The 15,716-nt window shown below is 38.4% G+C and overlaps 1 protein-coding gene across 1 annotated transcript in view; it reads left to right on the top strand.

The window, feature by feature from the left end:
* The window catches only part of LOC134730447 (T-box transcription factor TBX1-like), a 193,108-nt gene extending 179,901 nt beyond the window's left edge, over positions 1–13,207 (top strand). The window contains exon 2 of the mRNA XM_063604573.1: positions 12,284–13,207. The gene's annotated coding sequence lies outside the window, so the exon portion shown is untranslated. The remainder of the gene's footprint in view (positions 1–12,283) is intronic.
* The last annotated feature ends 2,509 nt before the right edge of the window (positions 13,208–15,716 follow it).

Below are 15,716 nucleotides of genomic sequence, written 5' to 3'. Positions count from 1 at the left end.
AATTTTGAAATCTATCCATCTGACAAAGGGGTAACATCCAGAATCTACAAAGAACTTAAACACATTTACAAGAAAAAACAAATGAGCCCCTCAAAAAATGAGAGAAGGAGATTGACAGACACTTCTCGAAAGAAGACATCTATGCGGCCAACAAACATATAAAAAAATGCTCATCATCACTGGTCATTAGAGAAATGCAAATCAAAACCACAATGAGATATCATCTCATGCCAGTTAGAATGGCTATCATTAAAAACTCAGGAAACAACAGATGCTGGAGAGAATGTGGAGAAATAGGAACACTTTTACACTGTTGGTGGGAGTGTAAATTAGTTCAACCATTGTGGAAGACAGTGTGGCGATTCCTCATGGATCTAGAATAAGAAATACCATTTGACCAGCAATCTCATTACTGTGTACATACCCAAAGGATTATAAATCACTCTACTATAAAGTCACATGCACACGTATGTTTATTGCAGCACTGTTCACAATAGCAAAGACTTGGAACCAACCCAAATGCCCATCAATGATAGATTGGATAAAGAAAATGTGGCACATGTACACCATGGAATACTATGCAGCCATAAAAATGATGAGTTCATGTCCTTTGCAGGGACATGCATGAAGCTGGAAACCATCATTCTCAGCAAACTAACACAGGAAGAGAAAACCAAACACCACATGTTCTCACTCATAAGTGGGAACTAAACAATGAGAACATATGGACACAGGGAGGGGAACATCATACACTGGGGCTTGTCGGGGGCTGGGGGGCTAGGGGAGGGAGAACATTAGGAAAAATACCTAATGTAGATGACGGGCTAAAGGGTGCAGCATACCAACATGGCACGTGTATACCTATGTAACAAATCTGCACATTCTGCACATGTATCCCAGAACTTAATGTATAATAATAATAAAAAAAAACCAAACAAACAAAGGAAAGGACTATCAAAACAAGTTGTTAATTTTAATGACATATCAGTGTAGAAATTATAAGAACATATACCCGTTTTCAAAAATCCTAGAGGCTAATTTTGGTGAAGAATTTGTAAAATGTTTAGTATATTCCTTGGGAGAGAATTTTGTTGCTCCCGTGGATTATGTGAAGTAAGAAAGTCTTTGTTTTTTATTTTCTCCAGAGTGCAACAGACATTTGTTAACCATGAGTGTTTGGGAACACCGTATACATTAACCATAATTTGGCAAATATACTGACAGAAATACAATTTAGGCTTTAAAATAACACAAATATCTAGTTCATATTCTCAAATTGACTTCTTTTCTCTTTTTTGATATTGAATTTACGGGTAGAGGACAGAACAGAAAGCCACACTGAGAGAAGAGAAGATCGATATGCCGAAAGAAACACACTTGGGTGCTTCATGAAAGAGAAGATTAAAACTCTAGCTTTCTCATGGGTATTAAAGAATGAAGATTACTGCATCACCCATTGCTCAGTGTTGTATGGGGTCTGATAACAAGGCTGAATAAAGCCACTGTGGAGGCTTTTCTCTGTGAGGCTCGTAGAACCAAGCATGACTAAAGAGCACTATGAGCTGGAAACAAAGCTGGGCTGCTTGGAACTTGTTTCTTTTTGTTAGTTTTCTATAAATCTGAGTTGTCAGCTGAGCAAACCTTTGTGTAAAGTACATTGTTCATGCAGGAATCAGGATGGAAGAGTGGGCTTAATTTTAACTGCATCTTGCATATACTTATCAGGGGAAACATAAAAATATGCTACAAGTTCTTTTAGAGGCCTCATGTTTATTAGCAGACTTGAGATTATTCATTACCCACATTTTTCCAGTATTAACACTTGGTTCTTTGCAAAACCAAGTATGGAATTCAATTTTAAAACTACAATTCATATGTAAAATCCATATAATTGATATAATATTTTGCAGACATTCAAATGAGGTCTCTTCATATTGGCATATAATTTTTTTGACATATATTAAGTAATAAAAGGTACAGAACAGAGTCCGTAGTATGGAATATCTGCATAGCAAAGTGATATATACATATGTTTTGCCTATCTGTGAAAGGATAATAAAAAGGATTATACTCCACAATGTCACTGGCCAGGTAGACAGAGGAATAAAAGTGTAAGGTGGAAGGTTTTAATTGACAGAGCCCTATATGATTTCCTACTTTGCACAATGGCTTACTGTTCTTTACATATAAATTTCTCAGATGATCAAAATTATTTTCAAATATAATACATGCATATGGAAAAACTTTAAAGAATATTAAAAGGGATAAATTACAAATATTAATGGTTAGCTATTTATTATTTAAATTGAAGTTGCAAATGCAGAGGCTTCTTTCTCCTATCTTTAAAATAGTACTGTATTTTATCTTCTCTCCCATATTCTACCTTATAAGATTATCATAATCTTCATGAAATTTCAGAATAACCAAGAACTGTGTTCTCAAAATTCTATGTTATATGAGTTTGCATTATTTGTGTAGTAGACTGACTCAAATATTTGCAAAAATAATACATATTTCAAGAACCAATATGTATTGATATGTAGAGATTCACAGCTGTAGTTTTATTTTTTATTTTATTTCTATCATCTTTAATCTCTTCTTGCACTCTCATCTGCTCTTCAACTCTTCCTCCGTTACCTCGCAATAAGCACAGAAAGGATGAGCCTGCTAATATTTAATCACTAATATGTCTTTGCTTGCTGCTGATGGTGAATATGAAAGTCATATTTAATAATAGATTAACTATTATTTGATCATTGACTAACAGTTGATGTTGTTAAATATCTCTTTCTTCAGGTCTTTACTCAGGTTTCTCCTTCATAGAAAATATTCCATGAACATTGTGTTAAAATTGTAACCTCACCAGGATTCCTAACCATTACGCATTGATTATGTTCTTCTACTTTCTCCCTAACTTAATATATGCGTGTTGAATAATAGGAAAATTTGAACTCTGTGGCCTAGGCCACTCTTAGATTTCAAGAACTTTTACTGTATAAAAGAAGTAATGCATTACATTGATTCTTTTCTCCTGTCTTAGTCCAGTCAAACCACTATAAGAGAATACCATACATTGAGTGGCTTATGGACAACAAAAATTTAAGCATTACTGTTCTAGAGTCTGGAAAACCCTAGATCAAGGCACTGGACACATCTACTGTTTGGTGAGAGCACTCTTCCTGGTTCTTCTCCTTGTGTCTTCTCATGGAGAATGGGCGGAGGGAGTTCTCCAAGTTCTCTTTTTTAAGGGCACTAGTCCCATTCATGAAGTCTCCAACCTCATGGCTAATCACCTCCTAAAGACCCCACCTCCTAACTCCATCTCATTGAGGGTTAGGATTTCAACCCGTGAATTTTGAGAAGACACATGCATTCATTCTATAGCAATTCTCTTCCTTTTCTAATAATATCTTTCTTCAGGATGCCAAGGTTTTATTTCTCTGGATACTCACGTTCCTCCTGCTCTTCATTTATTATTTACTCTCTCAATGTCATTTTCTTCTTTTATTCATGTTTATTAATTGTAAAAACTTTGTGAAGCTCTTTTCTTTTTGCAAACAAGCTAATCCAAGCCTTGAGTTAACTTTTCTGTTGTTTATATATATTTTGTTAATATTTAAAAATAGTATAAAATGAATACTTACTCTTGGTTAAATTGAAAAGTAGGATTAGCTGAGAATATAAACAGAAGAACAATCTTGAACAACCCTGTTTCAGAACTGCTTAAAAGGCACAAACAACATATTAATATTTTAAATTCAATATTGAACACTTACTGTGTGATGGACACTATTTTAGCTCTCATAGATAGTGCTTCTGGAAGGAGTGAGGCAGGAATTGTTGTCAGAAATTATTATAAATACACATGCTTAGTGTCTGTCTCCAGAGGTTATAACAGGATTGCTGGTAGACTAGGAGGAAACTATGTGTATTTTGACAAAATTTTCCTCATGATTTGCATATACTATACTCTTTCTTTACCTTTCCATCCCAATGTCCCTATATTTTATTTTATTTTTCTAAAGAGATAGAGTTAGTGATGTGACCATGGCTTACTGCAGCCTCAATCCCCTAGCCTTCCAAATAGTTGGATTACAAGCACATGCCACCAAGCCCAGCTTATAAAAAAAAAGTGTTTTTTGTAGAGAAGGGGTCTGGACTTTGTTGCCCAGACCGGTCTTCAACACCTGCTCAAGTGATCCTCCCACTTCAGCCTCCAAAAGTGCTGAGATTATAGGCGTGAGCCACCATGCCCAGCCTAATCTCCCCATCGTTGACACAGTCTTCATTATAGGTGTCCTCGTCTGATTTATGCTCATCTCCTTATGGTACTCGATAGTACACTTTGGCTGGGACATCATCAATAAATAATTACTGAGTGACTGAATAACTAAATGAACATCCAAGAGACAATAAAAATTGAATGGCTGGTCAAACATGCATGCTTCTGAGTATTCTGAATTTTCTAAATTTGATTTTCTGATTCATTGCTAATTATTACAGCCTTGGATGGCTTTCAGCCTTGATAATAATACCTGTGACAGCCTTAGGCTGCTTTGCCTATCTCTATTTATGGCCCTTAAGAGTGGCATAAATTCTCAGTCTCTTTGGCTTTATTTTCTGTTTAAGGTGTGATGTTCACACTAAAAAATATGTAGACAATTTCTTGGGATTTCCATGAATAATCTTAACGAAAAATTTGGAATGTTATGTGGAATACACATTCTAAGAAAGAAATGAGAGAAATTCCTATAGTCCAGTTTCACTACACGAAAAGGTACAGAGTATGAAGAAGGTCTCAGTTTCTCACAGAACAAATAGAAATTTCTGATGTATTCCAATAAAATCAGTATAATAAAACAATATCTTGATTCCTCAGAAAGACAATAAATGTCATTTTAGCAGCATACCTGAATTTCAGTAATACAGATTTAATCTATAATGCGAATATTCTGTTTATAATAAGGTTCATTAACATTCAAAGAGCTCCTTATGAATGGATGATTGGAACGTAGCTGTTGGTAAATCAGGACAGCATGTATTTGCAAGCGCCTGCAAAGATTCCAAGTGTGTTATCAAAAAATTTGTATCAGACATTTTTAATGTAAATTAGCAACCTTTGTAATAAAAGCTTTGTAAATGAAATGCGCTTATCGGCAATATGCCTCTATTCCATAAACATCAATATTCAGTTTTTTTGAGATTATGGCATATACATATGTGAGAGGTGACAGCATGCTGGCAGTCCTCAGAGCCCTCGCTTGCTCTCGGCACCTCCCCTGCCTGGGCTCCCACTTTGGTGGCATTTGAGGAGCCCTTCAGCCCCCCCACTGCACTGTGGGAGCCCTTTTCTGGGCTGGCCAAGGCTGGAGCCCACTCCCTCAGCTTGCGGGGAGGTGTGGAGGGAGAGGCGTGAGCGGGAACCGGGGCTGCGTGCGGCGCTTGCGGGCCAGCTGGAGTTCCGGGTGGGCGTGGGCTTGGCGGGCCCCGCACTCGGAGCAGCCGGCCAGCCCTGCTGGCCCCGGGCAATGAGGGACTTAGCACCCGGGCCGTGGCTGCGGAGCGTGTACTGGGTACCCCAGCAGTGCCAGCCCACCAGCGCTGCGCTCCATTTCTCACCGAGCCTTAGCTGCCTTCCCGCGGGGCAGGGCTCGGGACCTGCAGCCCGCCATGCCTGAGCCTCCCACCCACTCCATGGGCTCCTGTGCGGCCTGAGCCTCCCCAACGAGCACCACCCCCTGCTCCACGGCGCCCAGTCCCATCGACCACCCAAGGGCTGAGGAATGCGAGCGCACGGCACAGGACTGGCAGGCAGCTGCACCTGCAGCCCTGGTGCGGGATCCACTAGGTGAAGCCAGCTGGGCTCGTGAGTCTGGTGGGGACTTGGAGAATCTTTATATCTAGCTCAGGGATTATAAATGCACCAATCAGCACCCTGTGTTTAGCTCAAGGTTTGTGAGTGCACCAATGGACACTCTGTATCTAGCTGCTCTGGTGGGGCCTTGGAGAACCTTTATGTCTAGCTCAGGGATTGTAAATACACCAATCAGCACCCTGTGTTTAGCTCAAGGTTTGTGAGTGCACCAATGGACACTCTGTATCTAGCTGCTCTGGTGGGGCCTTGGAGAACCTTTATGTCTAGCTCAGGGATTGTAAATACACCAATCGGCACTCTGTATCTAGCTCAAGGTTTGTAAACACACCAATCAGCACCCTGTGTTTAGCTCAAGGTTTGTGAATGCACCAATCGACACTCTGTGTCTAGCTGCTCTGGTGGGGCCTTGGAGAACCTGTATGTGGAAACTCTGTATCTAACTAATCTGATGGGGACGTGGAGAACCTTTGTATCTAGCTCAGGGATTGTAAATGCACCAATCAGCGCCCTGACAAAACAGGCCACTGGGCTCTACCAATCAGCAGGATGTGGGTGGGGCCAGATAAGAGAATAAAAGCAGGCTGCCCGAGCCAGCATTGCCAACCCATCTTGGGTCCCCTTCCACACTGTGGAAGCTTTGTTCTTTCGCTCTTTGCAATAAATCTTGCTACTGCTCACTCTTTGGGTCCACGCTGCTTTTATGAGCTGTACCACTCACTGTGAAGATCTGCAGCTTCACTCCTGAGCCCAGCGAGCCCACGAGCCCACCGGGAGGAATGAACAACTCCAGACGCGCTGCCTTAAGAGCTGTAACACCCCCCGCGAAGGTCTGCAGCTTCACTCCTGAGCCAGCGAGACCACGAACCCACCAGAAGGAAGAAACTCCGAACACATCTGAACATCAGAAGGGACAGACTCCAGACGCTCCACCTTAAGAGCTGTAACACTCACCGCAAGGGTCTGCGGCTTCATTCTTGAAGTCAGTGAGACCAAGAACCCACCAATTCCGGACACATATGTATTTGTCTTGAAAAAAGATGTGCTAGAACCCAGTTTGATCAATGAGTTGCTGTGTTAGCCAATCAACTATGTAAAAATCTATATGCTTTCTTCATTGCAAATGAAACAACAAAACAATAAAAAAGCATTATATGCCACTCCTGATTTTAGAGTAGTATTGTGAGAAAAATATGAACAAAGAAGTGGGGTCTCGTAATCTATAGTTTCTCTCTATTCTTTGTGCTTAAAGCTAACTTTTAAAAACTATGTATTGAATTTCTAAAATTATATGTATTTGAATGTTGCTTAAGTCATGTCATAAGATATCGTCAAGAGCTTATTAATTGACAAAAGTCTTATCATGGGAAAGTTTTTTGTTGCTACTTTGTAAATAATGAAATAAATAAAAGAACAGTGTAACTTACTTGGAAATTCTTGTTCTACTTGTTTTCTTTCACTCTTTGCCTCATTGTTAAAAATTACATTAAAAAGTACTGAATTTCTACTTGTTATTCCTATTTTTATCTCCAATCACATATCACTTATGTCAATCCACATATGTAAAACATTTAAGAGAAGACAGACGTTAGCTTTAATGAGCCTACATATATTGCATATATTAAAATAACAAATACAATGTATAATTATAAATTTAATTTATTTAAGAACATTGGTGGTTTTGGCTATTCCCTTCTGGATTCACATGTTAATAAAATCTGCTTGCATTGATAGTTCTTTTCTCTATATAATTATTAAGTCTGTTTTAGGGCTTTAAGTGCACAAAAAACTGATTAAAACAAACGAATACAACAATTGAGCTTAAGACTAGAGACTAAGTTGCAGAAACCAGAAGCTATCCTAAATATTTTAAACAGAAATGAATTTAATATAGACAGAATTAGTGTCTTATATAAGCAATGAAGGTGCTGGTAGAGTGGCCCTGGAACATGAAGAAAATCGTTTTGAAAAAGATTACTTAACGGGTGTTCAAGGTGAAATGCTTCTTCCGCTAAGGTGGAGAATCAGAAGGTTGCCATGGAATTTGTTAGATCAAAGGATACATTGTCCTAGTTTTTCATCCATCATAGGAAATTACAGCTTCAAATCCTGCCTCCTCTATTGCATCTGCCTCTTGAAATCCATGATGCCAACACATGCACACCTATGTGCCATTGCAAACAACCTTACTACCTCTGCAAAGTAGCTTGTGAGGTACAATAGCTAAAAAGCAGAGAAAGATGGCCACTGCTTAAACATAGATACCTCTAATTATTGGAACCTAATTTCCCTCTACAAACATAGCTGCAAGGCAATGTGAACAATATAGTTTTTAGCCTTATAGATTCTGTAGTTCACAAAGACACGCTAAAGGCAATTGAAACAGATGTTGGATGCCTTACCATATCTACAATATTCATGTTTGTCAGTCTCTACTAACCTTGTAATATGTTATGACTTCAAAGAAAGAACATAGTAATCAGATTAAACTATTACTTGGTTGTAATGTGAATTTCTTAAGGGCAGTGATTACATATTATTTTTTGTGGAGCTTCAGAGCATCCAGCAGGACTTGGCACCTTAAGGGCAAATACACATTAAAAATAAGAGGCTTAGTTTGCTCTGTTGAAAATAAGGGAGGATATTTTTTCCTTGCCCCTTTTTTCTGAGAGCATTTATTTTAAAAACATGTAAGCATAAGTTCTCTGTCTCTTTGAAATGTGTGAAAATCTTTTAAAAATTTAAATGTACCACTTGTCAGTTTAATGTCTCGGGAATGACTTTCTGCAGGACCTGAGAACCATCTCACTGGAATATAAACATACAGAGAAGATAGGGCCCCCTATTCATTAGTCTCTGTGGAAGGTTAGGAGCCTAACTTCCCTAGTGGGTCTTGCATTAAATTGCAAAACTATTTTTTATTGTTGTAAAAGTATGAGTATTTTTTCCTTTGGATAAAGCCAAGTAGGCAACAAAATTTGTCACCAAAATTATGAGGTAAACTTAAACTGCATGTGACTGATGATGTTGTCAAGTCCTCTTACTTGAGGACTAGTTTTTTATCGTCAAAACGTGTGTAATGGGTTGTATCTATTTAGTTATAAAAGGGGTGAGGTGTTTTTGCTTGTTTATTTATTTATTTTTGTTTTCAATTTCTTAGCCAGATTGCCTTTAATGAGCATTACATTTTGGTTTGATGCTAATTCGATAATAATAATAAGTTTGTCTTTTTTTTTCTCTTTTCTTTCATGGAGATGTTTTCTGGGTTGGGAGAAGCTTTTATTTTTAACTATATTTCTCCAGCACATAGGAGATATTTGCTATAAGATATTGTTATTTGCACAGGCACAAATTTCTTTCTTCTTTTAGTACATTCTTATGGGATGTAGACGTCTCCACTCTGCTTCATTCCTTAATGTATTTTTAGGCAAAAATAAATGAAACATTATATATATATAATTATAGTTATTTGTAATATGTTATATATATAATGTATTATATATATATAATGTGATTTTTAAGATACAGTTCTGAGGAATAACTAAAACATGTTTGGTATTTAGGGACCAAGGGAGAACTTTCCCTCTGGACCTCTGGAGGTTTGCTGAAAAATCAACTTTCAAAAGGCAAGTTAACTGCAGAAAAGGCATACAAATTTATATAACATGTATACATGAGACACTACAGAATACAAACCTAAAGATACAGGGAATATTGCCCATTTTTATGCTTAGGTTTAATAAAGTATGGGCAGCCATCTACAAATACGACTGAACAAAAAGGGATGTGATAGAATGCTAACAGACTGAGTGGGAAAACTCAGCCAGGGCTTTCTGTCCAGAATCGTCTTGGCGTCTCTGAGCAAGCATTTCTTCCTTCTGGGTATGAGGTATGAGGCAGGACCCTCTCTGGAATGGGGGTCTTATGACCTACATTCAAACAAGGAAGTTCAGATAATTTCTTTATGGCCAATTTTTACAAAGATAAGGTAGAAAGACAGAGTAACATTTTTAGGTTTTATGACTAGCTTTGGGGAAAAGAGGTTCTGGTTTCTACCGCCCATCTTGGGGAAAAGGGATTCTAGTTTTTATGGTTAGCTTTGGGGGAGAATGGGGCTGAGAGATAGAAGGTCAGGAGAAGGTCAGATAAAAAAATTGCTTCTGGGGCTGATGCTGAGGTCTTCATTTTGGGATATTGTTTTCTGAGTCCTGGTAATTATTATAGAAAGCTACTCTGCCATTCTAACCAATCAATCGGTCCAGCCAGAAACACAATTTTATTTTGCTGAAATAGATAATACACAAAGATGAAAGATAAACAGACTTCAAAAAAATAATGTAAGCTTTATAACAGCTGATATTTAAATAATCTCCAATCATATCTTTTACTTTTAAAATAAAAGATCTCAGTGCTTTATATTCTCAAAAACATTAATGTCAACTTGTGTTCTAATATATTTTTCCTCTTAAGTGCTTACTAAAGTAATCTTTTATTTGTAAATTCTACTTGCCTGAACAAATTTTAAAATATTAAAAAAAAGATTTTAAAAAAATATGGAAATTGTTGTCTGAAAAAATATAAAATGCATTTTGTGATAGCAAGCAATGATTATTAATCAACATAGTATCTGTATCATTACATGTGGTCAGTTAAATGATTTTATTATATTTTAACAATTTTAACTTTTAATAATTTGACTTTAAAAATTTTATTTTACTCTAATAACTATTGAGACCTATAGCCCTTTGCTAACCTCTTTGCAAAAATGTTTATATAGTTTTCTTTATTTCTTTGTTTATTCTTATTCTACATATACTTTTATTGCCTTACAAATTATGTTTACTCCATGAATATTTATTTAAATACTAATCACTGAGCTCTGGGCAAATTTGTTTTAACTATATCATTCTATTTTACTTTATGTTTATCTTACTTTTACTGATGTATCACTGCCCTGCAGTTACACATTTCGCTATTTTATGCCACATCTCTCATCCCAGGTATTAAAGTTAAGTTGTCTAGAACCAAATCCCCATATGGATAACAATTCTCTATTCAGGTTAGGTCAATTTCACTGCCTAAAATCTCTTGCCATCCAGTATACCTATGATTGTTCTCAATGCTCATTACAAATGATCATATTTCATGACCCCATAGGTTAGTCTTTGGTATTTTGTACTCTATTGAAAATGGTCTCAAATCTAAGGCTATTATGTCCACAGATTTTTCTTACTAACTCTGTGTTCTGTCTAAAAAAAATTGTCCCATTTCCTAGGCACTTTCCCTGCTTTTATGATTTCTCTGTGTGACTGACATATTTAATCAACCTTTTATTCTTATTTAGGTCTCTGAAAATGTGGCTTTAGTAGAAAACTTTAGAATTATCTTCTTTTAAAATTTAAAATTTCTTTAGAACTTTCAGGGATAAATGTGTTGCACTATAATGGCTTCCAGTTTCTGCTTTTCCAGTGTGGAAATGTCGGTTTTGATTAAGCTGGCAATATTGCAAAAAACAAATAAACTAACCAGAAATCAAGGTGAGAAATGCAGTTCGTTCAGCAGAAATTAGAGTTAGCATTCTGAGAAAACTTGTTGTTGTTGTTGTTGTTTTTCCTTTTGAGATGGACTCTCACTCTGTCACCCAGGCTGGAATGCAGTGGAGTGATCTCGGCTCACTGCAACCTCCGCCTCCCGGGTTCAAGCAATTCTCTTGTCTCAACCTCCTGAGTAGCAGGGACTACAGGTGCTCACCACCATGCCTGGCTAATTTTTTTGTATTTTTAGTAGAGATGGGGTTTCACTGTAATGATCAGACTGGTCTTGAACTCCTGACATCATGTGATCCACCTGCATTGGCCTCCCAAACTACTGGGATTACAGTCATGAGCCACTGCACTCCGCCTGGAAAAAGTATTGATGAAACAAATCAGCTTCTCAGGGCACTATGAGAGCTAATAGAGGGTTTAAGCTGTGTCCCAGGAGGTGCTGGAACTTGGAGAATTAGCCAATATCACTGTTAAATCAAACTAAAATTTGGCCTGAGAAAGCTTCTGTACTTGCAGACTTGAGTTTTTATGCAGGAACCACAACCTAACTCTATACATAAACAAGCTTAAAAATCTAACTTAGGAGTACGCTTCTGTAACAATAGCCAAGTCTCAGCCAGTCACAGCACATCCTTCACTCACAGTTGGCTAACTGTTCAAACCATGTTCAAATAAGGCAAACCTTGAGCTGTGACCAATCCAGATGTTTCTGTAACTCACTTCTGTTTTCTGTACATCGATTTCCTTTTCCTGTTCATAAATCTTAGTTGGCCATGTGACAGCTCTAAAGTCTCTCTGAATCTCTTGTGTTTATGGGACTTGCCAGATTCTCAAATTGTTTTTTCTTTTATTTTTTTCTTGCTAGAGGTCTTAGTCCCAGAGGGAGGAATGCTGCCACCAAGAGACACAACAACGATTCCATTAAACTGGAAGTTAAGATTGCCACCTGGACACTTCGTGCTCCTCCTACCTTCAAGTCAACAGGCTAAGAAAGGAGTTACAGTGTTGGCTGTGGTGATTGACTTGGACTATCAAGGTGAAATCAGTCTACTACTACACAACAGAGGTAAGGAAGGGTATGCATGGAATGCAGGAGATCCATTAGGGCATCTCTTGGTATTACCATGCCCTATGATTAAGGTCAATGGGAAACTACAACAGTCCAATTTAGGCAGGGCTACAAATGGCCTAAACCCTTCAGGAATGAAGGTTTGGGTCACTCCACCAGGAAAAAAACCACAACCTGCTGAGGTGCTTGCTGAAGGCAAAGGGAAATCAGAATGGGCAGTAGAAGAAGGTAGTCATCAATACTAGCTATGGCCACGTGACCAGCTGCAGAAATGAGGACTATAATGGTCATTAATGTTTCCTCCTCCCTTTGTTGAAAACATGTTTGTGCATGTATACACTTGTACTAAGAAAATGTCTTCATTTCTCATTCCTTTTTCCTTTATCATGTGACATAAGATTTACTGACTTCACATCAGCATTTAAGTATTGTTAACTTTATGTAATATTATTTGGGTTGGGGACTGGTGCGTTTTCAGTTGTATGAAGGATAGTTATGTTAGGAATAATTATGACCTTATTATTGTCTTTATTTGAAGATTATGTATGATCTCAGGAGAGTGTGTGGTTCAGGTGTATGGGTTCAAGTTGAGAAGCCGTGGACTTGTGATGGTTAATAATGAGTGTCCACTTGATGGGATTGAAAGATACAGAGTATTGATCCTGGGTGTGTCTGTGAGGGTGTTGCCAAAGGTGATTAACATTTGAGTCAGAGGGCTGGGAAAGGCAGACCCACCCTTAATCTGGGTGGGCACCACCTAATCAGCTTCCAGCACAGCTAAAATATGAAGCAGACAGAAAAAACATGAAAAGATGAGAATAGCCTAATCTCCCAGCCTACATCTTTCTCCCATGTTGGATGCTTCCTGCCCTTGAACATTGGATGCCAAGTTCTTCAGTTTGGGACTTGGACTGGCTCTCCTTGCTCCTCAGCTTGTAAATGGCCTACTGTGGGAACTTGTGGTCATGTGAGTTAATACTTAATAAACTCTTATCTATCTATCTATCTATCTATCTATCTATCTATCTATCTATCTATCCATCTATCTATCGGAGTTATATAAACCTGTTTATATAAATATTATATATATATTTATATATAAATAAAATATTTATATTTATATGTTCAAACCATGTTCAAATAAGGCAAACCTTGGGCTGATATATATATATATATCTGTCCTATTAGTTCTGTCCCTCTAGAGAACCCTGACTAACACAATACTTTAGCACAAGAGAACCCTGAAGTATGGTTACATGGCAAAGTAAGAAGGGCTGTCATAGCAGAACCTGTAAAGATACCGTTAAAACCAAACATCCCAACACCAAGGGTAAAACAGTTTTCCCTAAAACCTGAAGCACTACAGGAATATAGCCCATGTTAGAAAGCTTCTTATACCAGGGGCAGATCAGGTCTTACCCATCCCCATATAACACCCTTATCCCGCCTCTTCAGAAATCAGGAGCAGGAGAGTATAGGTTTGTGCAGGACCTTTAAGCAGTCAACAGTGTTGTTCAGGACATTCTCCCAACAGTGCCCAATTCCTATACATTTCTAGCCATTCTCCCAGGGGACAAAAACCTTTATTGTGCTACATCTCAAATATGCCCTCTTTTGTGTCCCTCTAAGCACTGACTCTCAGAAATTATTTGCCTTTGAATGGAAAGATTCTAAGATGCATCAGGGGCAGCAGTATTGCGGGATAGTCCTTCTCCAGGGTTTCAAGAACTCCCCAACGATTTTGGGGGGAATCTTAAGCTGGTATCTATGGGACTTGCATATAGGAGCAGGGCATGGCTCTACCAATAAGTAGATTATATCCTTATGGCCAGACTCACTAAGGAAGATTCTGATAAAATTACAATTCTAATCCTGAATTTTCTAGCAGCAAGGGGCTCTAAGGTGTTAAAGAAAAAGGCTCAGATTTCAAAGATGGTCCAGTACTTGGGGTATGTTATCTCTCAGGGGCAGCAAGGCTTCCCTAAGACCAGAAATTGGCTCTCTGCTGCTTGGCCTCTCACAGAAATTGCAAGCAACTGTGCAGATTTTTGGGCATGGTGGGATTCTGCTGCATCTGGATCCCAAATTTTAAGCTCATAGCAAAGCTGCTTTATAAGAAACTTCAGAGCACCAACACTAACGCTTTTAAATGAGATGGTCAATGTGATCAGACCTGTTGGAAGCTAACAAAACCTGTTATTAGAGGCTCTGGCCCTAGGACTGCTAGCTCAACTTAGCCTTTTGTTCTCTGCATCCATGAAGAGCAAGAAACAGCTTTCAGACTGACCCAAATGCTAAGATGTGTGAAAATTATAGGGACCTACTTCTCTAGAAAACTTGATGTTGTGACAAGGGGCTCAACCCCTGCCTTAAGTCAGTGGCGCCACTTGTATGCTTATCCAGAAAGCCAAGAAGCGCACAATGGGCCAGTATTCAACTCTTCAGGTCCCCCAAATGACAAATGTATTAGAGGCCAAAAGGCGTCATTAGTTGACAAGCAGCAGAGTGTGGCAGTATCAGGCCTGATTGGTAGACACCCCAACATCTGCGAGTGTACATGCTAAACCCTTAACCCTGCTACCCTAATTCCCAGTACCCAAGATCCCCTAATCCTAGCCTAATCCACAACTGCTCTGCCACCCTAGAGGAAATACTCCTGCAGAAAGGATTTGCAGAATGTCTTCTTCCTGGCTTGGAAGACATGTGGTTTGCAGATGACAGTAGCTGCATGGAAAGAGGCCATAGAAGGGCAGGATATGTGGTTATCTTCCTACAAGAAGCCATTAAGGCCAAGAGCTTCTCCTTAGGGGCTTCAGCCCAAAAGGCTGAGATAATAGCCTTAATAGCTCTTAATAGTTGTGGGTAAAAGGGAACATTTCTCATACAAGAAACACGACATCGGGGAAAGCATAGGTGTGATATAGAATGAAAATCTGTCTCAGTCTTCTTGAGCACAGATGCCTCAGAGTGTTTTTATTTTAAATACAAGGAGAATTCCTTAATGATGAAATATGAAATAGTATCCTCTAGTTTGAGGCCAGCAAGAAAGGAAATGAAGAATCCAGTCCAGTAGCTTTTGAGGGACTGATGTCTTTGAGCACAGTATTTGACTCTGTCAAGATTGCTAATGATAGAATAGTCTTTAGAATATGTGACAAACTGGGCATGGAAGGTACAGAAAGACAGTTTTAAAGCAAATTATTATTTGTTTGTTTAATGATTCTGTTGT

The sequence above is a fragment of the Pan paniscus genome, chromosome 4 (assembly GCF_029289425.2).
Source record: "Pan paniscus chromosome 4, NHGRI_mPanPan1-v2.0_pri, whole genome shotgun sequence".
NCBI lineage: Eukaryota > Metazoa > Chordata > Mammalia > Primates > Hominidae > Pan > Pan paniscus.
Note: the sequence above shows the minus strand (reverse complement) of the source record. Positions and strands in the feature narration are given on the sequence as shown.